This window comes from Sturnira hondurensis, unplaced genomic scaffold, assembly GCF_014824575.4.
Source record: "Sturnira hondurensis isolate 20B ecotype Veracruz unplaced genomic scaffold, ASM1482457v3 Scaffold0016663, whole genome shotgun sequence".
Lineage (NCBI taxonomy): Eukaryota > Metazoa > Chordata > Mammalia > Chiroptera > Phyllostomidae > Sturnira > Sturnira hondurensis.
Window position 1 is genome coordinate 17,010,963 of NW_028089294.1, and position 24,114 is coordinate 17,035,076.

The 24,114-nt window shown below is 38.6% G+C and overlaps 1 protein-coding gene across 1 annotated transcript in view; it reads left to right on the plus strand.

The window, feature by feature from the left end:
• The window catches only part of NCOA1 (nuclear receptor coactivator 1), a 210,856-nt gene that overhangs the window by 29,678 nt on the left and 157,064 nt on the right, over window positions 1-24,114 (plus strand). The window contains exon 2 of the mRNA XM_037066809.1: window positions 21,186-21,319. The gene's annotated coding sequence lies outside the window, so the exon portion shown is untranslated. The remainder of the gene's footprint in view (window positions 1-21,185; window positions 21,320-24,114) is intronic.

Here is a 24,114-nt window from a genome sequence, read left to right on the forward strand (position 1 = left end):
AGAAATATCAATCCGCTGCCTCCCGTATGCACCCTCACCAAGGCTCATGTAATGTTTTAAATGTGAGTATAATCAGCTCAGATTAGAATAGGTGGTCTATTTTATTAGTGTGGCTGAGGTAGTCCAAGTTTTCAGTTAGTATTTTTTTCTTTTTTTAAAATGCTGTATCTCACATTTTGTCCCCATTAACTACTTTAGTCATGTAAGCCTATAGGTAGATTCATTTATTTGTCTATTTATATGTTTATTTTTATAATTGGCTGTTAAGCTAGGTCTTCCTGTCTTCATTTTAACCTAAGAGTAGAGGAGAGCCCTGGCTGGGTAGCTCAGTTAGTTGGAGCACCATCCTGTACACCAGAAGCTTGCAGGTTCTATTCCCCGTGAGGGCACATACCTAACCCAGGTTGTGGGCTCAATCCCTGGAACACGTACTGAGGCAACTGACTGATGTTTCTCTCTCATATCAATGTTTCTATCTCTCTTTCTCTCCCTCCTTCCCTGCCTCTCTCTCTCTCAAAAAAAAAATCTATAAACGTATCCTTAGGTAAGGATAAAAGAAAAAAGTGACTGAAAAAAAAAGAATAGAAGAGAGAATATAGCAAATTGAGTCATGGAATTTAGGGGCAAAAAATTGGGGTTTTCCCATTTATAACTTTATTTATTTAATAGACTAGTTTTTTATTTACTCTTAATTAAAAAATGTTTTATATAAGTATTTAAAAAGAGTATATTAAAAATATGTAACCAATAAATAATTTTATACAGCAAACACTCATGTATTTATCATTCTTAATTTATCTAGTTTAGTTTTAACCCAGTGTTATAACATTACTGTGTCAAATAATTTTAGGACTGTATGAATGTAACTACTCCTTAACTGTTAAGGAGTTGAAATTACATTCTGGCCTTTGAAGGCAAGTGCAAGGCTGATGTGGCCCCCAGTGAAAATGAGGTTGACACCCCTGCTTTACATCATTTATCATTTTAAATTTTCATTTGTTGCATTGTCAGCTTTGTGTTATCAATGGAGATGATAAACAGGTTTTTGAATTACTGGAACAAGTCATTGAGAAAAATATTTAAAGGTCAGCCTGAGGCTGAGCACTGAGTTAGGCTGCCGCAGTCCTGTTCATTGGTGAGTCCTGAGTGGTGGGCTCATCAGCACTTTCTGGGCAGTTTCTTCTCTGCCTGGCAGAACCTTTAACCACTTACTTTCTACCATTTTTTTTCTCTCTGCAAGAATGCTTGAAGATCAGTTTCACATATATAATATATTCTCTATAGTATTTATTGTTCTAATTTACAAACCTCACTTTTGATTGTTATTTTGTGAAAGCTAATGCTTGCTAAATTTATGAAAAATAACCATATTTAGCATAATGATATAACTTAAACTCTTGGATATTTATAGATAGTGGTAAAATATACACTCAGTTTTAGCAAGCTGCAGACTTTTCAAAACTACTTCTAAATTTCTAAGATTGTTTTAGTTTGCAGGGCGACCCATAATGATCTCAGAAATTTTCTCCTACTTAGTAATAGCATTTTATTGAATAGTTTCTCACTAAACATTGCAAAGTACATCAGAGTTGCAACCAAAGATTTCTAGTTTTAGAATTAACAGTAGCTTATTTTTCTAACAACACATTTGTGAGACTTTTAATAGTCAGCAGAGTACTGAAGAAGTATTGGACAAAAGATATTCAATTCAGTTTTAATTTAAACAAAAATGACCAATTTGTTTATGATTAAGAGCTGGAGAAGGATCATCGTTTTAATGCAATTTATGTTATGACATTTTAGTGAATGAATCTGTATTGTGACTTACACTATGGAAGTTTCAGCTAATCAGGGGTGTATATTTTGGGAAATACAGACACATCTGGTGAGCAGAAAAACCTGTTTCTTACACTTTACTTTTGCAATAACAGGGCCCTGGGTATATGTTTTAGATTTTTGGCTTTAGTCCTTTTTGTCTCAGGTGGACCATTCTTTTCTCCTCATGAGGTCTATTGTTCTTAATCTAGTTTTTGTTTTCATATAGCTGCTTACCACTACTTTATCATCTATATGCAAATTAAATATAATAAATGCATTCCAGTCACTCTGTCTCAAGCTAAGTTAGTTTGCATTTTCTTTTACTTTGTATAGTCCTTCCTTAAATGGTCAAGCCCAGAGTTCACATGCGTTTAGACTTGGATGTATAGGACCTTGCAAATCTCTTCAGTGCTGGTAGGGAAAGGGTGGACTGAGATATGAATTGACGTGGAAAATAAGAAAAAGGAAATGTATTTATGAGTATTTTAAATAGAGGATATCTTTTAAAAGGGGTTGATTGATTGCTGTGTAACCCAAGTCTGGGGATTTTTTAATCAAACAAAAATTTCAAATCCTTAGCTGATAATACGTTTTTATTGATTTTTTAAAAAAGATTTTATTTATTTATCTTTAGAGGGGAAGGAAAGGAGAGAAGGAGAGAAGTATCAATGTATGATTGCCTCTTGTGAATCCCCTGCCGGGAACTGGCCTGCAACCCAGGCATGTGCCCTGACTGGGAATCGAACTGTGATCGTGTGGTTTGCAGGCCCGTGCTCAATCCACTGAGCTATACCAGCCAGGGCCGTTTTTATTGATTTTAGAGAGAGAGAAAGGGAGGCAAGGGAAGAGAGAGAGAGACATCAGTGTGAGAGAGAAGCATGATCAGTTGCCTCCTGTACAAGCCCCACCTGCAGCCTTTGGAGAATGGGACAGTGCTCCAACCAACTGAGCCAGCCAGCCATACACTATATCAAATATCTTGATGGCCTCATCTCAGCAGTGCCAAAGCCTCATAATAAAAAAATAATAATCTTACAACATTTTGAGTGTTACAGTGCCAGATTACGTAGCGTGGCCATGATGGACTGCTCAGTTGAACACTCTTTGCTAACTTTGTGTTTCTAGGATGGGAGAAGGAAAACAAGGCTTTTACCAGCAAACAGACAACAGAGAAACAAACTGACAAGAACCCTTTTCCCTTCCCCGAAAGCCCACAAATATGCAGGTTTGGGAAATTTACCTTGTTTTCAATGTTACGAAATGACTTTTTGTTTATTTGATTATAGGGTGTCTGATGAAATTACAGAGTATATCCACAAAAAGAGCAAGTCTTGTATCTGTGTGTGTTACTTGGTCACCTGTTAAAATAAAATCTATGGCCCTAATGAATGCTTTTTACTGTTTATTCCCTAGTTTGGGCACTAGTAGCTTCCTCCAAGAGAAGTCTTATTCTAACCCTGGCTGAATGTTGACAGACTAAAATTTAGGTGATAGTGCATGTTGGGAGAACTTTCATTTTCAAGCAGTATTGAGCTGTTAAGATGGTATTACCCTTATCAAAACCTCACCTGATGTGAACAGTGATAGGAGAATCAGTAAAGTTGAATGAACTTTGTAATTGGAATTAGAAGACTTGGGTTCTAGTCCATGTTCTGTTAAAATTTCTGAGTTTGAGCTGACCCCTTATCTTTCTGGAATATAATTCTTTGATCTGTAAACATGAGGGCTTGGATAAATCGTGTTGGATGGAGACCTGACTTGGGATGGTGAACACACAATGCAATATACAGATGATGTCATACAGAATTGTACACCTGAAACCTATATAATTTTATTAGCCAATGTCACCTCAATAAATTTAATAAAAACTAATAAAGTGCTTAAAAAAACATGAGGGCTTAGATAAGATACTCTCTTAAAATCTTTCTTTGAGACTTCTGCCAAGATGGAGGCATAGGTGGAAACACTGTGCCTTCTCCCACAACCAAGTTTGAACACAACAAAAATTTGGAGAACTAGGACACACCCAAAGACCACAAAACAGAATTATATGGAAGTCCGACAACTACGAACCGTTCAACGGGGGCGGTAAGAGAGGCGGAGACAGCAGCGGAGCTGGGTCGGGCAGGACAGATCCCCCGACCTAGGCGCGCAGGCAGCCCGGACCCAGTCAAGGTGTGGGGCAGACTGACCACGGTCGCACATTCGCCCACAGTGAGACGGACCACGCAGGCCCCAGGGGGCGAACCCAGTGGTGGAGGGCTGACGGCGGTGGCACACTCGCATGCAGTGAAACGAAACGCGTGGACCTGGTGACAGTGGTGGCTGCGGCACCAGTGGGGGCCGAGGCAGCAGGCGGCAGACGGGAAGCCATTGTCCCTTTTTGACCCTGCCCCCACATACAGCGTCACAACCCAGCGACTTAGTTGCCCTGTTCTAGTGAACACTTTAGGGCTCTGATCCTGCTATGGAACAGGCACAAACAGCCCAAAAGATGGTGCAAGAAGAACTCAAAGTCCCAGAGCCAATAACTCTCAGCTACTGAGAAATTGCCAGCCTCTCAGAAGCACAATTCAAGACACTATTTATCAGGATGCTCACAGAACTGGTAGATTATAGTCACAAATTAGAGGAACATAGTCACAAATTAGAGGAACATATGAAGGCTAAACTAATTGAAATGAAGGGAGATGCACAGGAAACCAATAGTGATGGAAAGGAAACTGGGACTCAAATCAATGGAATGGACCAGAAGGAAGAACAAAACATCCCACCAGAAAGGAATGAAGAAATGAGAATTCAAAAAAATGAGGAGAGGCTTAGGAACCTCCAGGACATCTTTAAACGTTCCAACATCCGGATTATAGGGGTACCAGAAGGGGGAAAGAAACAGCCACGAGTGGAAAACGTATTTGAACAAATAATAAAGGAGAACTTCCCCAGTCTGGCAAAGGAAATAGACTTCCAGGAAATCCAGGAAGCTCAGAGAGTCCCAAAGAAGTTGGACCCAAGAAGGAACACACCAAGGCACATCATAATTACATTAGCCAAGACCAAAATGAAGGAGAGAATCCTAGAAGCAGCAAGAGAGAAGGGGACAGTCACCTACAAAGGAGTACCCATCAGACTGTCAGCGGATTTCTCAAAAGAGACCTTACAGGCAAGAAGGGGCTGGAAAGAAGTATTCCAAGTCATGAAATCCAAAGACCTACAGCCAAGATTGCTTTATCCAGCAAAACTTTCATTTAGAATGAAAGGACAGATAAAGTGCTTCTCAGATAAGGTCAAGTTCAAGGAGTTCATCATCACCAAGCCCTTATTATATGAAATGCTAAAGGGACTTATATAAGAAAAAGAAGATGAAAAATATGAACAGTGAAAGGACAGCAAACTCACAGTTATTAACAACCACACCTAAAACAAAAGCAAACCAAGAGGACAGCTAGATCAGGAGTGGAACCATAGAAATGAAGAACACATGGAGGGTTAGAAACGGGGGTGGGAGGGGGAGAAGGGGAGAGAAGGCACAGAAAATAGCATAGATGGTAGGTAGAAAATAGATAGGGGGGAGGGCGAGAATAGTGGGGAAAATATAGAATCTAAAGAACTTGAGACATGTGGTTATAAACTAAGGGGGAGAGAATGGTGGGGGCGGGAGTGTGTGGGTGGAGGGGAATGAAGGGGGGAATAGAACAACTAATGGTATAATCAATAAAATATATTTTAAAAAAATCTTTCTTTGATTTAAAATGATCACATAATTATTATACCTTCCCCACTTCCTCTAAATGTCTGTGTATACTATTTCCCTTTCTTTTTCTTGGAGGAAAAGTTAAATGACTTTTCAAGACCAGTTCATATCATCATGAAACCGTCATTCCTAATTCCTCCAGTTTTGTTTTTGTTCATTTATTCATCCATGTACATTTATTCGACATGTATAAGATTTCAGGTTTTTCTAGGTTTGGGGAAGAGAAATATCAAGAAGACATAGACTCTGTCCTCATGGAGATTACAGCCCTAGTAGGGGAAGAAAAACATTGAGTACAGTTTAATAAAAAGGAGTGTGACATGACAATGTGATGGTGCAGAGAGGAGGTGAGTGTACCCTCTAGTCAGACAGGATTTGCAAAGGATGGGGGCCCTGACCAGATTTTAAAATTAAAAAGACCAATAACCCTTACCTGACCTCAATCTTTAAAAAAATAAATTCTTTTTAAAAAAGATTTTATTTATTGGAAAAATAAATAAAGTAAAATAAAAGAAGTATTAAAAAAGAAAAGATTTTATTTATTTACTTTTAGAGACAGCGAGGGAGGGAGACAGAGAGGGAGAGAGAGAGGGAGAGAAACATCAGTGTGTGGTTGGCTGTCATGCACCCGCTACTGGCCCACAACCCAGGCATGTGCCCTAACTGGGAATCCAACCAGAGACCCCTTGCTTCTCAGGCTGGCACTCAATCCACTGAGCCACACTAGCCAGGGCTATATGTTCCTCTTAGCTACGTGATATCACAAGTCTTTCAGGGTCTTTGTTGTGTTTTTAACTCGACCACAGTGTCACAATAAAGATGCTGAATTAAGAGTCCTTGAAAATAAATTGTACAAATATGGGTTGGGGAATAGTTTTGGAATAGTTCTAGCAAAAAAATGTGTGCATTTTAGATAATTAAAAGTTTGATATGACTTCTGGGCAAATTTGGGCAGCCTTAAAATGCATTAATTGAAGTCTTATGTTCAGATTAAGGGAAGAATGAATTATTCTACCCAGGTGAAAATATTTATGTTGTCATTTGATTTTAATTATGAATATCATAATTAAGAGGGACATTGGTGAATGGAAACTTGTGCAGGCGAGGGAGAAAAATGGTGAGGTTGAGTGCTGGATGCCAACCTAGTATTTGTTCTCCCTTTCCTTCTTAGCAATATAACTCCTGTAATGGTGACACTTCTTTAAACCCAGCTGAACAACATGTTTCTCAGCAGCTGTCTACAGAAGTCTTTGGGTAGGGCTTCTAGGAAAGCTCTTCAAAGAGATTGACTCATCTGGGAAGCCTCACAAGCAACTCCTCTTCCTTCCTCCTTTCTTCCGCTTTGCACATAGATGTGATTTCTGGAGTTTCAGTGATTATCTTTTGACCATCAGATGACTGAGCATAAATGTTGTGGGATAAGATTGGCAGAGTGAAAAGGTAGAACCAGTAGGGGCCCTTGGTGACTGTAGAGCTACCAATCTGTCCAGACCAACCTACCTCCAGACCTCTTAAGTGAGAGAAAAATAAACCTCTTTTTTCTATAAACCACAGGCATGTGTTCATGTGCAGCTGAACCTAATCTTAACTGACGAAGAGGGCCAGTCCACTGACTGGGTGAGGGCTATTGTTGAGGCTAGCCTTAGCAGGCAGAGACGAGGTTGTAGTCCTGCTTTGTGGTTTCCAAAGTTGACACAAAGGAGAGATTTTCTGAAACATTTTTAACATTGATCTAAATAATTTTCGAGAGAGCCTTTCTCTGTTTCTGGAAGCACATGGCCATCCTTCTTATAGGTATGAGCAAACAGAAAAATTGTAGGCAATAAGATTCATCAGTTCAAAAGAAGAAGTAATTTGAATTTTCAAAGCATATGGCTCTCTACCAAATAGTTATGACACTGCATCAGATGTAAAAATTCAAATTCTTAGACTCAGTGAGATTTAAGATCTCGCAAGCCCCCAACCATGGACCTGGCCTGTAGGCCAGGCATGTGCTCCAACCGGGAATTGAACTAGTGACCCCTCAAATTGCAGGCTGGCACTCAATCCACTGAAAATATAAAATAATAGTGAAAGTAGATTGGATACTCCAGAAAATCATGTTAATAAGTTAGAAGACTAGTTCAAACGATGTTTCAGAATTATGGATACAGTTGGAGATTATGACAAAAAAGGTAATCAGACTCAGTAGACAGACCCAAGAGATCAAGTATGGATAAATTAGGTGTTGTAGAAAGAAAGAACAGAGGTGATGTGTAAGTAATCAATGAATACTAAAGAAAGTATTGAAAATGTTGCTAAACTGGAGGCTTGTACTTCTTTTAATAAAAGTCACCAAATAACAAACGAGTAATTATACTAGTTATGTTTCGTAAGTTTAAGAATGAGAGGGAATTTTGTGAGTATTGAGAGAGGAAAAGCAAATGATTTTCAAAGGAAAGATATCAGGTTGGAACCTGTTCTTCTATTTAATGAAAAATGCTAGATTAGAGAATTTCAGATCTTTGGATTTATGAACCAGTAAAATGCTAGTAGAAAATTTGAGTAATTAACATAAATTACCAAACTTTTTTGGCTAAGTAGAGATATAAAATGTAAAACATAAACAATTGAATGGTTTTGTTTTAGGCTCAACAAGACTATCACCTTTTCCATTTTACTAAGGACTAGTGAAAGTCCCTAGCCTCCCCCGTCACCCCAGCCACCCCACCTCCCTCCCCTGATTCCATTCACCCTTGGGTTTGTCCATATGTCCTTTATAGCTGTTACTGAAAACCCTTCCCCCCTCCCATCTCCCCTCTGGTTACTGTCAGTTCGTTCTTTATTTCAATGTCTCTGTTTGTATTTTGCTTACTTGTTTGTTTTGTTGATTAGGTTTCACTTTAAGGAGGGCTTAAAAATTAATATTAAACTTGTATTTATAAGATTCCATTTTATCTATAAAATAGTGATTAAATCTAAGCCACAGAAGTAAGAGCAATAGAAACTCAAAAGTATTTATTTTAAGCATTTATTGCATTTCTACTATGTACTAAGCAGAGAGCTAGGCTCTGAGGATATAGTTTAAAAAAAGGTAATGTAATTTTTTTGCCTTAAGCTTATAATCTAGCAACTGATATGAAAAATAGCCAGGTAGTTACAGTGCAATGTGAGAGATGAAGATAGACTAGATGGTGAAATGTGAATATGGAGTAGAAACACTTAACCCAGATTTGGGGGAGAAGCAGGGACAGCTTTCTGAAGAGGGAATGTCTGGGTTGAGACAAGACGTCAGGAGAGAGAAATTGAGAAGATTTCAGATTAGTTAATTGCAGGGAATACAAAGTAAGAAAAAGGAACAAGTGACACTGGAGAGGTAGCTGGGGACAGTATCACATAGAACCTTGAAAACAATATCGAGGCATTGGACCTTATCCTGTGAGGAGTAGGGAGCAATAAAAGGGTTTCAATTATGAAAAAGCGATATGATCTGGTTTGTTTTTTAGGAAGATCACTCATGCTAGAGTGTGGAGAATACCAAATTAGAGCGAGTAAAATTGAAGGTAGTGAGATCAACTAGACAGTTCTCTTATTTCTATGTTTGTTGTAACAATGAATATTTTTAGGTCACAGGAGATGTTGGGCTGGGTATAGTATTGTCACAGGATGGAGAAAAGTAGATGGATTTGAGAAAGATTTAGGCTTTGGTGGTTAGATATTAGGGGGATATATAGGGAAGAGGACAGACCTGATCTTAGTAGGTAGATGATGCTGCCATTCAGGAAAGGAACCCTGGAAGAGAAGATTTAGGAGGGATGAGGAGTTTGGTTGGAGGTGCCCATGGGACAGCTGAGTTGAGACCCAGTAGTTAGTTAGATAAGTGGGTTTGAAGTGTAGGAGAAAGATCTGGGCTTGAGATACTGATTTGAAAGTACCCGCATTGGAAGGTAATTAAAGTCAAGGATAGGAAAGATCACCCGGTAGAAGCTGTGGAGAGAGCAGAGATGATTTTGGNGTTAGATATTAGGGGGATATATAGGGAAGAGGACAGACCTGATCTTAGTAGGTAGATGATGCTGCCATTCAGGAAAGGAACCCTGGAAGAGGAGATTTAGGAGGGATGAGGAGTTTGGTTGGAGGTGCCCATGGGACAGCTGAGTTGAGACCCAGTAGTTAGTTAGATAAGTGGGTTTGAAGTGTAGGAGAGAGATCTGGGCTTGAGATACTGATTTGAAAGTACCCGCATTGGAAGGTAATTAAAGTCAAGGATAGGAAAGATCACCCTGTAGAAGCTGTGGAGAGAGCAGAGATGATTTTGGTGAAAGATCTTAGGAGCACATACATGTGAAATGAGGACTGTCCTAAAAGACTTTCCTAAAAGACTGTCCTAAATGAGGACTGTCCTAAAAGATGACTAAAAAACATTTTTAGTGTGAACTAATAGTTCTGAAACATTTGTGCGTGTGTACTCGTATTACACAAATAGGTAGATGGTTAGTTAATTGTGGGATCCAGGTTTCTTACTTTTGGAGAGGGAGGTTACAGATAACCATGGGCAAGGGAAGGGCTAGATCAAACCGTGTAATACTGATTTAGAGTTAGAGACATCAGCATGAACTTGTGTTTAGCTTAGTATATGAGTAGATATAGATACAGACACATTATAGGTAATGTATGTATATATGGCTTAGTATACAAACATATATTTTCTAGTTCTGTCTACTGATAGGGCCTAGAAATAATGATACCTCTATAGTACTAAAGATACCCAGCACCCAAATTTTGGTTTCTAATACCATCCCCCACAAAAAAGTATGAAAACTCCTTGGAAAAATGTCTCATTCTAGGACTGAGGCAGGGAAGATGCAAATGAGCTGGGACCATTTTGTAGTGCCAGAAAGTAAGAAAATGCTCCAAAATCCAAAGGATAGGGGCTGGACAAAAAGATAAAGGAGCCAGCCTGAAAGAGCATCTAAAGACCAAAGCTGGAAAAATCTGAGCAATAATAAGTAATAAAGTACTGGCTTATAACCCAAAGTATAAAGTGAATATCCCTAAATCCATCCTGGTTCAATGATTGAATAAATAGGTGCCCCTGCTTCATTTATCTTGCACAGAAGCATTCCAAGTAATTTATTCAGACATTTTCTCCTTCAAGGAGGTGGAATTTAACTCTCAAGTCCTTGACTGTGGGCTGCACTTAGAGACTAAAAGGGAATGGTTATTTGTGGTAGATGCTGTTTGAGGTTAAATAAGTCAAGGACAAAGGTGTTTTCATGGGATGTAGCACTGAAGAACCTTGGTGGTCTCAGTAGAAGCACTTCTAGGAAAAAGGTAGATTTGGGGGCTATTAATATATATGACTCCATCTTTAACAAACCTTTAGAGTATTAAATCTGTGTGTTACTAGAAGATTTAGTCACAAACTGATAGCTATGTAGTGTCTGTCAAAAGCTCACTTAAAATATCAGATACGAGAAGATAGTTTAATGAATACCTTAACTATGTATTCATGTAGTTGCTTGTATTACGTCTCAGAGAACAAAAGTATCAAGATCATGTCATGTCAGTCTCCCCTGACACGAAAATGTCTGTACCGAGTTCTGACTTAATGATATGCCATCTGTCTGGACAGAATCTGTCGGTAAGGAACATCATTTTCTTGTATGTATTTTCTAAATTATAAAGGAACATGTATTTTCTAAAATTATATTTGACACTATAGTCCATAAGTTCATTGTTCTTTGTATAAGTACATACAGTTCAGATAAAAAATTACATTTGCTTCTTCAAAAAATGAAAACTTTTAAACCTGAAAGTAGACTCAAATTTGGTGCTCAATGTTTATAATATGTTGATATCATGAACTTGATATTGTCTGTTTCAGATGCCTATTGTCATTTAACAATCACCCCAAAACATTTTGTGCCATAAAACCACATTGATTTATTATCATCATTATTATTGTTGTTATTATTTTTCACCCGAGGACATTTTTAAATTGCTTTTAGAGAGAGAGGAATGAAGAGAGAAACATCTATGCAAGAGGGAAGCACTGATTGGTTGCCTTCCCAGTCCAGGCATGTAGCCCTCAACCTAGGCATGTGCCCTGACTGGAACTGAACCTGCAGCCCTTTTGGTTAAGGGCCAGCGCTCCAACAAACTGAGCCACACTAGCCATGGCTGAATTATTATTTTTATACAGTTCTGTGGGTCAGGAATTTGGGCAGGGCTTGGCCAGGGGATTCTTCTGCTCTCTGTAGCGCTAGCTGGGATCACTCACGCTGTTGGTAACTGGGCGGGGTTGAACAGGACTCTTAGAGGGCTTCACCCACGTATCTGGCACTTTGGCCTCCATATGGCCTCTCCACGGCCGGGCGGCTTCAGAGTAGTCGGACGTGTTCCATGACTTCTGGTGTCCAGGAGGGAGAGAGGGGAAACTGCTAGTCCTCCCGGTCTCTGGAGTTTCAGAATGTCACTCTCATCACATCCTGTTGGTCAAGGCAAGTCACAAGGCTAGCGAAGATTCATGGGAAGGAAGCCCCATGTCTTGATGAATGGAGTGACGTGTGCACACAGAGAAGGAAGGAACTGATGGTAGCCATCTTTGGAGAGTAGTATGTGGCTGTACCAGCCACCACGGTATCTATTTTTAAATTTTATATACATGGTTTTATTGTGATGAATCCTCTTTACCTTGTATTTATTTATTTATTTTCTTACTGACTTACTAATTTGAAAGGGAAGGAGGGGGAGAGAGCAACATTGATTTGTTGTTCCATTCACTTACACATTCATTGGTTGATTCTTGTACCTGCCCTTGGGGATCAAATGTGCAGCCTTGGTGTGTCAGGATGACACGCTAACCAACTGAGCCACCCAGTGAGGGCCTTTACCTTATATTTTAACTTGCAACTAATTCAAGTCCTTTTAGAAATGAGGCAGGTTATATATATTAAACAAGTTACCTTAATTTAATAGACAAAATTGGAAACAATGCGGCTAAACTAACTTCCACTCTTTTTATTGTCACTTAACTATAAATTTATCTTGGATTAAGGAGCATCTTGGATTACTTACAGCTGGAAATCTTCTAAAACATTCTTGCTTAGTTTTTGGAGTTGTCTTATGAGAATTTGATGCTTTAGTTTAGTTTCCGTGATTTGGGTGGTTTACTGATACATATCCTATTTTTTTCTCTTACAAACTCTGTGGAGCACAGTCTAGCAAAGGCTATGGTAATTTCAACTCCGCGCGCTCTTTGACTCGGCGGTTCCGCTTCGTGAGTGCACACGTGCTTTACAGCATCGTCAGTGATGGCGGAATATTGGGGACAATGTGAGAAGGAGTCCATTAATGAGAGACTGGTTTAACTGCAATTAAACCATTTTATATTTATATTCATAAATATAAAATTATGAAATTGTTAAAAGAAAGCATGAGGGATTTTCATAAAGAATGACATGATGTGAGCTCTAAGGAACATGAAAAAAAATCATGATGAGAAACAGTATGCCGCCACTTTCTTTTGAAAATATATGGAAATGCTTTTATATTTGTAGAAAAAGTATAAACACACAGTAAATGAGGGAAGGGAGCTTGGTTATTGCATAAAATTTCTATTCACTGTAGCTCTTTTGCGCAGTTTAGTTTGGTTCCAGGTGCATGTATTAACTACTACAAAAGTTAACTTTAAAAAAATTCTCTGATAGTTTTGTTTGTTTGTTAGGTTCTTGTGTAAGGCAGAATATCAGAATCTTTATTCAGAGAGGCGTCATCTAGCTTTAGGGAGCCTAAAGAAAAGATTAAGTACATGTATTGTACCATATAACTAGGCTCCTTGATAGGAGTTTTCATTTTTGTGTTGTCCAAATACTTTACCCGTTATTTTTATTGGATTGCTTATTCTCTTATTCTTGTATTAAAGTGTTCTTTATGTGCCAGAAACAAGGTCTTTATTAGATACTTGTTTTGCAGGTATTTTATTCAAGTCCGTGTTACATTTCCCTAGCACTGACTTATCAAGAGCAGAAGTTCAAATTTTCAGTGTAAAATACCAATTTTTTTTTCTTTTCTAGTTTGTGCTTTTGGTGTTGTGTCTAAAACTCTTTGCCCAACACAGGGGTTGACAAACTTCAGCCAGTTCAGCCCACAGCCTCTTTTTGTAAATAAAGTTTTATTGGAGAATGGCCGTGCCCTGTTGTTTACTCATTGTCTATGGCTGCTTTCATGCTGTAATGAGAGTTGCATATTTGCAACAAGATTGTATTCCCCACAAAGCCTAAAATATTTAACAATCTCACTCTTTGCAAAAAAAGTTTGCTAACCCCTGAGTTAACCTAGGGTTCCCCAAATTTTCTCTTTTGTTTTCCTTCAGAAAATTTGCATTTTAAATATTTAAGTCTATTAATTTTTGGATAAGATAGGACATGTACATTGAGGTTCTTTTCTTTCTTTCTTTTTTTCCCATATGGATTGTCAATTTTTCCAGTACCAGTTGTAACAGAGACAATTCATTTTCCCTGGACTTACCCTGGTACTGTTGTTGAAAATCAGTTGACCATAGTATGTAGCTCTATTTCTAGACAGTATCTTCTGTTCTGTTGATTTGTATGCTTATCATTATGCCTGAATTACAATGTCTTGATTCCACAGCTTTATAGAAAGTCTTGAGACCTGGTAGTGTAAATTTTCTAACTTTGTTCTTTTCCAAATTGTTTTGAGTACTCTATTACAGTTTCTGTGTATCTACATATGAATTTTAGAATTAGCTTTTCAGTTTTCATGAAAAGCCTTGTTGGATTTTAATTAGGATTTATGTTAAATCTATAAATTAATTTGGGAAGAATTGATATGTTAACAATATTGATTGATCTTTTAAACTAGTGTATCTCCATTTATTGAGGCCTTTGATTTCTCACTTGGTGTTTGTATTTTATTTTTTTAATCCTCACCCGAGGACATGCTTATTGATTTTAGAGAGAGAGGAAGAGAAGGAGAGAGGGAGGGAAACAGCGATGCGAGAGAAACATTGATTCATTGCCTCTTGTACATGCTCCGACCAGGGACTGAATCCTCAGCCTAGGCATGTGCCCTGACTGGGAGTCATACCTTTCGGTTCACGGGATGATGCTCCAACCAACAGAACCACACTGGCCAGCGTCGTGTTTTATACTTTTAAGCACACAAATCTTCCTTTCATTTTGTTATATTTAGCTTAAAAATGTCTTTTTCCATGGCTAATACATTGCTCCTGTTTTTTGTATTTTTACCATGTAGAAATACAATTATATCTTTTTTTTTTAATCTTTAGAGGGGAAGGGAAGGAGAGAAGGAGAGAAATATCAATGTATGGTTGCCTCTCGTGAGTCCCCCTGCTGGGAACTGGCCTGCAACCCAGGCATGTGCCCCGACTGGGAATCGAACTGCAATCCTCTGGTTCGCAGGCCTGTGTTCAATCCACTGAGCTACACCAGCCAGGGCTGGGGGTCTTATTTTTATATTCAATTAAATGCTCTCATCAGAAAATGAATTGGGAAGTGTTTTTTCCTCATTTATTTCTGGAAGAGTTTATGTGGTATTGGTGTGAATTCTTCTGTAGGTACTTGGTAGAATTTACTAAGGAAGCTATTTTAAATTATTATTATTAAATTTTCTTACTGTATCAAGCACTATTCTTATTGTCTGATTTCTTTAGGGGACTTGGTAGTTTGACATCAAACTTTCAAGGAATTGGTGCGTTTTGTCGAAGTTGTAGAATTTATTGCCATAAAGTTTGTCATAATATTATGTTATTACCCTTTTAATGCCTATTAGATTTCTAGTGATGTCCCCTTTTATTTGTGGCTTCTCTCTTTTCTTTTTGATCACTCTGGGTGGAGTTTATTTAATCTTACTGAACTCGTCAAAGAACTAGATTTTGGTTTAATAGATTTTTCTCTGTTTTTCATTTTCATTTTTATTTCTTCCCTCTAATTGCTTTGTGTTTAATTTGCTCTTTTTCTACTTCCTTAGATTATTAATTCAAGACTTTTCTTGTTTTCTACTGTGAGCATTTAATGCTCTAAGTTATAAGAACTGCTTTAGTGGTATCCCACAGATTTTGATATGTATTGTTTTACTTTTCATTCTATTAAAACATTTTCTAATTTTTTTTATTGTTGTTCAAAATACAGTTGTCTCCATTTTCATTCCACCCATTCCCACCTCCCACCCTTGAACCTACCTCCTTTAGTTTTGTCCATGAGTCCTTCATACATGTTCCTTCATGGACCTTCCCCTATTTTCTCCCACTATCCCTCTCCCATTTCCCCTCTGGTTACTGTCAGTTTGTTCTTTATTTCAAAATCTCTGGTTGTATTTTATTTGCTTATTTTGTTGATTAGGTTCCACTTATAGGTGAGATCATATGGTATTTGTCTTTCACCACTTGGCTCATTTCACTTAGCATAGTGCTCTCCAGTTCCATCCATGCTGTCATGAAGGGTAGGAGCTCTGTCTTTCTTTCTGCTGCTTAGAATTCCACTGTGTAAATGTACCATAGTTTTTGGATCCATTCATTTACTGATGGGCACTTAGGTTGCTTCCCAGCACTTGGCTATTGTAAATTGTGCTGCTATGAACATTGGGGTGCATAGGTTCTTTTGAATTAGTGTTTCAGGATTCTTAGGGTATAATCCCAACAGTGGAATTACCGGGTCAAAAGGCAGTTCTGTTTTTAGTTTTCTGAGAACATTCCATAGTGTTTTCCCTAGTGGCTATGCCAGTCTGCATTCCTACCAACAGTGCATTTTTAATTTATTTTAGTTTTTGACCTTAGCCATTTAATTTCCTACCTTTGGTAAGTTATTGATTTTTTTATAATTCCATATACCTCATCTGTATATTGTATTGTGTGTTGACCATTTATCCCCTCTTTTATCCCCTTCTACAGTACCTCCCTGCAGCACTTTCCCTCTGGTCGTCACCATACTACTGTCTATGGGTTTTTTTGTTTGTTTGTTTAATCCCTTTACCTTTTCACCCAGTCCCCTAGCCCCGTCCCCTCAGTTATTGATTCTAATTTACTTCTGTTTTGGTCAAAGGAAACAATTGTTTGGTTTTAATTCTCTTAAATATCTTGAGGTTTGTTTTATGGCCCAGAATTCGGTCCTTGGTGAATGTTCCATGTGCCCTTGAAAGGAATATGTGTTCTGCTGTCATTGTATGAAATGTTCTGTGCGTGTCCAATTGAGTCAGGGGAGTTGATAGTGCTTTTAAGTCTTTTGCTGTGTTCTTGTGCTATTGATTAATAACCGGAGCATTCATATTAGCAACTACAGTTGTGGATTTTCTAATCTCCTTGCAGTTTTATTAGGTTTTTGTTTTCATTTATTTTGAAGCTGTGTTGTTAGGTGGGGCACATTTAGGGTGACTGTGTCTTCTTGGTGGATTTATCCTTTATGGTTATATGATAATCCTCTTTGTCACTGGTGATGTTTCTTGTTCTGAGGTCTGCTTTTTTGGTTGTTAATATAGCCATGCTATCTTTTCTTTCCTTTCCATCAATTTGATTTAGACCTTTCTATATTTTTGTATTAAAAGTGCCTTGTGGATAGTGTATAGATGGTCCTTACTGTTTTAATTTCCTATCTGATAACCTCTACTTTTTAATTGGATTCTTGGGTAATTGAATGTAATCATTGTTTAGTTTGGATTTAAGTCTTGTTTTGCTAGTTGTTTACTATTTTGAATCTTTTTTGTTTATTTTTCCTCTTTTTCTGCCTTTAATTGAAAAAATCATTTTCATAATTTCATTTTATCTGTCACTCTTGGCTTATTTTATCTATGTATATGTACACACACCCACCCCCTGAGTGACTCCTCTAGGTCATGGTTTCTCAGACTTGTCATTGTTGGCAGTTTTGGTTGGATAATTCTTTGTCATTGGATTAGAGGCAGTAGCCTTTGTGCATTGCAGGATTTTAAGCAGCATTCCTGGCCTCTCTCTACTAGGTGACAGTAGCAACCACCCTGAGTCAGAACACCCAAAACTGTTGTCAGACTTTGCTTCATGTGCCACGTGGTGATCTCATTACAGCACACTTTCATTTTCCAGCCTCCATTTTTTATACTATGTTGTCATAAACTTTACTTCTCTGTATGTTATTAACCCCACAGGACATTATTATTTTTACTTTAGTTGGTCTGTAACCTTTTAAAGTGACTAAAAATAAGAAAATAGTCTTTTATAGTTTGTTTCTGTTTCTAATGCTCTTCATTTCTTTTTTGTAGATCAAAATAATTTTTATTCCTGCCTAAAGAGCTTTTTAAAATTTCTGATGTCTGAAGGCCATATATTCTTTCATGTTTTGTTAAAAAAAAATCTTCCTTCATTTTTGAAAAAGTATTTTTGCTGGTTATAGAAATCTTTGTACATTTTGATTTTTTGATTTGTGTGGATTTGGTATGTAGTACAAAAATTAATATGCATAACTGTGGATTTTAAAAGATAACAAGAAGATCTGAAAAATATTTCAGAACTGATTAAAAATGTTGGCTTAAAGCCCTTGCCTGTTAACTCAGTTGGTTAGAGCATTGTCCTAATATGTTAAGGTTGTAGGTTCGATCTTGGTCACACCTGGGAACCAACGAATGCATAAGGGGGTGCAACAAAAAAATCAGTGTTTCTCTCTTTCAAATCAGTAAATTTTTAAAAAATGTTAGTGTATGAAATAAGAATTGTTGGTGTAATACCTTTATTTTATGTAAATTATATTTTACAAACAAAGAGCATAGAAAATTGCAAAGAACGAGGTTTTATGAATCTGCCACCAGATGAATAAATCTATAAAAAGGACAGCTCTTTAGTATGATTAGAAAGGTTTAGTTCTAGGCCCAGAGGGTAATACGGGCGATCTGTCAGAGCAGCAAGGGGCATGGTACTCGGGCAGCAGCTCGGATGGAAATACAGCGCTCAGAGAGGGCTGGGCAACCGTTTCTCACTCGTAACTCACTATGTCTGTCCTTGGAGACTGATGAAATGTGTCTAACTGTTCTTAGGAAGAATAAGGAGATAAGAATACCAAGAATATTCTTATCACAAATTAAAACATATGAAGAGATGATAATTACATCACTTAAACATATTATAGCCCAGGCATCAACTTATTGTTGACAAACAAATGAAATACATAAGAATAAACTTTGTAAACCAAGTGGCAATGAGAATTATTTAATGTTGTTAGGGAAACTGGTGAACTATTTGGAATACAATTTATTAGGTTCAGATCTCATTTCTACATCATTTGGAATGAAGTATTCAACTGATCCACAGAAAAGTGAAAATGAGACTGTTTATCTGCTATCCTGGAAGAGGAGAAATTTCTAAGCAGAGACATAATAAAAGAAATGAAAAAGGCAATGATGGACAAATCTGACGGTCTAAAAATAAAACCTTCTCTCTTAAAAGCCAGTGATAGACTGAGAAAATGTTTAAAGTCAGTGAAAGAAATAGTATCTTCACATTATAAACAATCTACACAAATGGTTAAGGAAAACAAGAAGTGATTGCTCTCCCATCTCACTCCCCATAGGTCTGAAAGAGGTAGAGCAGCAAAAATTTGGAAACAAAGACGGTGTCAATTCTGGGAGAAAGACCCGATTAACAACATGTAAAAGGGTACTGGGTAGCATTCAGTGTCTGCCTGATTTGAAGACCACAATATTATAGTAGGGTCAGTCCACATGGTTATGGGTTGTTTTTTCTCTAGCAGATGATTGCCTTGACCCAGGGTTAGGGATATGAAGGTGGTGAAATGGAAGAAAGAGAGGGACATCCTATAGGTAGACTGATAGCTTGGGTGACAACCAAGATTTTGAGACCAGTGATAACACAGCAGCTGGAGGGATGAGAGTAAGTGAAGTTCATGGAAGGGATTGAGTGTGGACCCAGGATAGGAAAAAAGAGTGGAGTATTGAATGACAAAGAGAAGTGACGGGCGTGGGTCTGAGGGAAGGAATGGGGTTGTTGTGAGTTGGGGTCTGGAACTGGCGTTGTGGGGAAGTTTGATCTACTCTCTTAGCTTTCACTCTAGAAAGTTCTTTTCAAGAACTGGATTTAGCTCAGTGGTTGAAAGGAGTGTTCAGTTACACAACAGAGGATGTAGAGATGATTTGTTTTGCTGTGTAAAAGGGGTTTCCAGAGGTTCCTGGAGAAAAGGTTGGAAGGAAGGACCATGATGGAGGAACATGAGTGGCTGAAAAATCATAGAGAGCATGGACATGAAAATAGAGAGAGAGAGTGGTTGGCCAGAGTGGTTTGTGTTTTAAATAAAGCTCAAAGGTGACAAGGGCGAGAGCCACGGATAGAATTAACTAGCAAGATTCCTGATTGGTACAGTGATACAATGTACCAATTGTATCAATGGTTGTCACCCAAGCTATCAGTCTACGTATAGGATGTCCCTCTCTTTCTTCCATTTCACCACCTTCATATCCCTAACCCTGGGTCAAGGCAATCATCTGCTAGAGAAAAAACAACCCATAACCATGTGGACTGACCCTACTATAATATTATGGTCTTCAAATTCAGGCAGACACTGAATGCTACCCAGTACCCTTTTACATGTTGTTAACCGGGTCTTTCTCCCAGAATTGACACCGTCTTTGTTTCCAATTTTTTGCCACTCTACCTCTTTCAGACCTATGGGGGGTGAGATGGGAGAGCAATCTCTTCTTGTTTTGCATCATTAGTACATTGATACAATGTATCAATTGTATCATTGGTACATTGTTTCTGGAGCCTGATCCACTGGATTCAAAGTAACTGAGCAAGTAGAACGATGAATCTGCATCACATTTTGTGTTAAGCTTGAACATTCCTCCACAGAAACTATTTGGATGATTCTGAAGGCTTTTGAGGACGATGCAAAGAGTGCAGCACGAATAAAAGTGTGTCTACGTGATCTAAAGGGAATAATAGTGACCCTGGGTGGTAAAGCCTAAAGCAGTTGAGCTTTAAATAATGAAAGCAGGAAGGGCTCACATTTTTTAAGAATTCTCTTATGTCTGTGAAGTCCCCACTGTTTGCAGTTAGCTTTGAGGTAGAATGGGAAGCTACAGCACTGCCATTAGTTTGGTAAAATCCAGCTTGCCTTATCCCACTGCCAATGACCCAGGAAAGAATAGTAGCTATCATATTGGGTGCTTCTGTATCATAGAGGTTATCTTCTGCTGGAAATCCTGTTTCCTCCTACCGTTCCATTTCATCTGAAACAGCACTGAGGCTGCTGCTCCTGTGGGGACTTCAGGGACTCTGAGAAGTGAGCTAATAGTTACTAGCCCCTTGTCTCCTTGGAATACCAGTGCAAAGCAAAGCAAATACCAATTTGCTGCATACCTCCTTTGGGGATCTGGCCTTTTTAGTGCTAGTAATTGATCACCTCTTAATCAAGTTTCTTCCTCTTTCTTTTTTTCACCTTTACTTTCTAATTTCAATCTTATAATCTTTAGTAGGGACAAGAATGGGAATTGGCATTCCCTTAACTAAATCATCTGTGTGAGAATCTTTGCTCACAGGGAAACAATGATGTATCACACTATCTAAAATACGTACTGTTTTCGGTAGACTAAATATGTTGTCTTTCTCTTACTTTAGATCTATCCATACTAATGGAAATGTAACTGGAACCAACTCTGATGATAAAATCAAGGACCATCAGGCAAGATCATGCAGTAGAAATTTTTGCTTCCAAACGAAGACATCGTCATTTACAGTTTCTACTTCCTAAGGTATCCAAGGCACATTTATTTTTTATTTGATTCCTTGGTAGTCATTTTATAATGTTGGTTACTATATATGGATTTCATAAGTTTAAATTTTTATGTCAGAATGGTTAGCTTTTGGAGAAGAGTTCACCCCCTCCTCTGGCACACTTCCCACCCCAAACTGAGAAAAGATCCAGACTTTAAAAGGAGGTAATCTTCATTCGGAAAGTGTGTCCATTGTAAGAAATTAAGGTATATGAGGTCTGTCCGGAAAAGTCCAGCCATCACTTATATGACAAAAACGGTTTACAAGCCATCGATGGTAACCTGGCAGCCAAGCAGAGTGTACTGGAGTGCACATGTGTGAACAATGAGCACGTCACTGTACTAGTCAGTGGGGGTGGTGGATGCTGTTGAGTGATGTATGTACTGTGTGGCTGTCACATTCAAAATAACTGAGCAAGTAGAACAATGAATCTGCATCACATTTTGAGTTAAGCTTGAAAATTCCTCCACGGAAACTACTTGGATGATTCTGAAGGCTTTTGGGGACAATGCAAAGAGTGCAGCACAAATAAGAGTGTGGCGCAAATGCTTTAAAGATGATCGAGAATTTGTTGAAAGTGATCCATGTGCTGGAAGGCCTGCAACAGCAGAACACCTGAGTGTACAGGCTGCAACCAACAAAGATCAGTGTGAGAACTGGAAGCTGATCTGCGGATTCCAAAAACTACTGTGTCTGAGATTTTGACTCAGGATCTTGGCATGAAACGTTGTCATGGCAAAATTTGTTCCATGGCTTCTGCTACCAGAGTAGAAAGAATATCATGCTGCAGTTGGGAGAACTGTGGGAGGTCCCAAGGTACCTACTGTATTTTTTTAACTATAAGATGCACCCCCCGCCAATTTGGGAGGAAAGGGGAGGGGGGTGCATCTTATAGTCCAAATGTGGCTTACCTGGCTCGCTGTTGGGAGGGGGGGCAGTGGTGGCCTATGTTATTAAATATTTTACTACATTTTTTGCTTCAAAAATTTTTTTCCCTTTTTTTCTCCTCTAAAACCTAGGTGCATCTTATGCTTTGGTGCATCTTATAGTCCTAAAAATACGATATTTGAAAGGAGACTGAGGCATTATTGTTCTATGTATAATCTTTCTTGTATCTTATATCTTTTTCTTATATCTTATATTAGATATATATCTTATATCTTCTTATATCTTATATCTTCTTATATCTTATATTATGTGGCTTGGTACTTTCTGGGAAGACCTCATTACCAAGTGCAGATTAAGATCCAATAAACTATGTTAGAAGAACTGAAATAAATAAATGCCAATTTAATAATTATTTTACCTATGACCCTCTGAGATGAGCAGCTGGATTCGGCACACTAGCAGAGTTCGTTCACATGGTACGAGAGCTCTTTGTGACTGTCCTTGAGTTTGATTTGGAAACCCTTCTCTCCTAGTCTCCTACACTTGTGGTTAAGGGTTCTCTGTTCACCAAACAGTGTCACACTTTTACTTCCCATAGACTGCGCCTGTAGGACCTTACAGGGGTATCCAACCTGTGGCCTGTGGGCTGCATGCAGCCCAACACAAAATTGTAAATTTACTTAAAACATTACGAGATTTTTTTGTGATTGTGTGTCACAATGTATTTAATGTGTGGCCCAAGACAACTCTTCTTCTTTCACTGTGGCCCAGAGTTGCCAAAACGTTGGACACCCCTGCTTTAGGATTTGATGGATTAGTTTCACTTGAACGAGAAAAGCAAGATACATAATTAAAGAAACAAGGGACACTTTTAAATTGTGGGGGCGGATCCCCACCCTAAAGACTACATAAGATCATTGAAAACAATGGAAAAAAAAGCATCATATTAATGGAAAGCAAACACAGTACTTCCTATTTTTCTAAAATACATATAACCATTTGTATTTATGTAAAATACATATAAATACATGCAAATAGAGAACAGTTAGGTGTTCATGTAAAAAACAAATACAAAAAAATTGTATCTTGTTCTGCCAAGATGGAGGCATAGGTGGAAACACTGTGCCTTCTCCCACAACCAAGTTTGAATACAATAAAGGTTTGGAGAACAAAGGCACAGCCAAAAAACAGAAAATTGAATTATATGGAAGTCCAACTACAACTAATCATTCCACCGGGACGGTAAGACGGGTGGAGCCAGCAGCGGAGCAGGGTCCAGCAGGAAAGATCCCCAGACCTAGGCACGCAAGTGGCCCGGACCCAGGGTGCGGGGCAGACTGACCGCAGTCGCACATTCGCGCACAGTGAGACGGACCACGCAGGCCCCAGGGGGCGGGGGCTGACGGCGGTGGCACAATCGCGTGCAGTGGGACTAATCGCCTGGGCCCAGTGCTGGTGGCAGCTGCCGCACCTCTAGGGGCCGCAGCAGGAGACGGCAGACCGGAGGCCTTTGCTTCTTGTTGACCCCGCCCCCACATACAGCGTCACAACCCAGCGAATGAGTTGCCCTGCTCTAGTGAACACTTTAGGGCTCCAATCCTGCTACGGAACAGGCACGAACAGCCCAAAAGATGGCTCAAGAAGAACTCAAAGTCCCAGAGCCTTAACTCTCAGCTACCGAGAAATTGCCAGCCTCTCAGAAGCACAGTTCAAGACACTGTTTATCAGGATGCTCACAGAACTGGTTGATTAGAGTCACAAATTAGNAATATGAACAGTGAAAGGACAGCAAACTCACAGTTATTAATAACCACACCTAAAACAAAAGCAAACCAAGAGGACAGCTAGATCAGGAGTGGAACCATAGAAATGAAGAACACATGGA